Source organism: Symphalangus syndactylus, chromosome 8 (assembly GCF_028878055.3).
Source record: "Symphalangus syndactylus isolate Jambi chromosome 8, NHGRI_mSymSyn1-v2.1_pri, whole genome shotgun sequence".
NCBI lineage: Eukaryota > Metazoa > Chordata > Mammalia > Primates > Hylobatidae > Symphalangus > Symphalangus syndactylus.
Window position 1 is genome coordinate 103,386,016 of NC_072430.2, and position 1,627 is coordinate 103,387,642.

A 1,627-nucleotide genomic window follows, 5' to 3' on the forward strand; every position below is an offset into this window, starting at 1 on the left:
TGTGGTGCCTAGCAAACAGTAGTAGCAAACAAATTTATTTAAATAAATGCATTTACACATGTCTGGGATGCCTGCAATGTGACAAGCTCATTGAAGCCTACGAATGATTGCATCTTCCTCTTTAAACTGTTTTGTTTTTTAATAGAAAAAACTTCAATTTTGCCAACTATTCCCCATTTTGTTAGTTTGAGCTCCTTCTTTCACATCCTCTATTTGACAAATTAGTATCGACATCTTGCAAAGTCTGAAGATATCTTTTTAACTTTCTTCTTCTTTTTTATATACAAGTCAAGCCTTCTGGGTTTTTTTATTGGTAGTTTTCTATTATTCTATTTTAGTAGAGACTATGTATGTTATTTTAATTTTTACCATATACAGGTGTGTGTGTGTGCGTGTGTGTATATAGTGTTACAGCTCTTTTAAAATTTGTTTAGCAGGCTTTCCAATTTTTGCCAGAAAGCTCCCTAAAAAATAAAAAATAAAAAATAAAGAACATTATATATATATATATATATATATACACACACATACACATATATTTGAAGATCAAAAGAAATATGTAAATCATTCTTTTCAGCATATACTGTAAATATTTGGCCGAACATACCCCAATTGAAATTCTTACATGAATTCAATAGCTATTGAGAATTATAAACCCAGGAAAATCATATTGTTCTATGTGGCTGGTTGTTAGAAAGGACCTAAGGAGAGCTTTAACTAAGAGGCCAGGGACATTACTATGCATTTGTCTATTTAACCTTGATTCAAGCAATAAGAGCATTGTGAATATTTCTATGGAAGCTCAACCACCCAACATAAAGCCTAGTAAGATAATAATAAAAATCCTCATCCACCTCCTCAGGCCTCTTAACACCTGCCACCCAGTGAAGATTCCTGTGGTACTCGACTCCCAACTCCCTCCTCACACATTTATTGTTACTTATGACGAGGTCCATGAATCACTCTAAAGACGCTGCCCACCCTTTAACATCCTGCACAACCGTAAATTGTGCACAGCTGAGCCATCAGCCGCTAAGGAAGAGGTTCAAAGAATAGCTATTCATGGTATAGCCACAAGATACAACATGGAGACCAAAGGGCATCAAAAGAAAGATTCAAAGAGCAGAATGTAGCAGCGAGGCAGAGGCTTTTGAGAGAAAAGGAAACTTTGAGATGGCAGTTTTACAAGGGATTGAGACAAGTGAGCCTGTTTACATACACAGGATGGCTGGCTCCCTTTAATTAGTGGTCTCAGCAGGAAGAATTTGTGATGCTATGGACATCACAAAGGGCAGGTAATATTCTGATACATCTCTTCAGCACTCTGAAATCCTTGAAGTATCCAACTAGAGAAACAACTTTTTTTTAAATAAAAGGAGAAAGAAAGAAAGAAAATCCTGTCAGTTTATCAGACTGACTTTCTAGCTCTCTGAGTTCACCCAGATGCAGTTTAAGTGTATGTAGAATGTATTTTACCACATCTAGTTTGCTTCTACTTTTTTTTTTTTTTTTTTTTTTTTTTGGGATGGAGTCTCGCTCTGTCACCAGGCTGGAGTGCAGTGGCGCAATCTCAGCTCACTGCAACCTCCGACTCCCTGGTTCAAGCAATTCTCCTGCCTCAGCCTCC

General features: G+C 36.8%; 1 non-coding gene across 1 annotated transcript; it reads left to right on the forward strand.

The window, feature by feature from the left end:
* Nucleotides 1-403: 403 nt before the first annotated feature.
* LOC129488961 (U7 small nuclear RNA) lies at nucleotides 404-465 on the forward strand. The gene has a single exon (XR_008659796.1). It is a non-coding gene; the product is annotated as a U7 small nuclear RNA (small nuclear RNA).
* The last annotated feature ends 1,162 nt before the right edge of the window (nucleotides 466-1,627 follow it).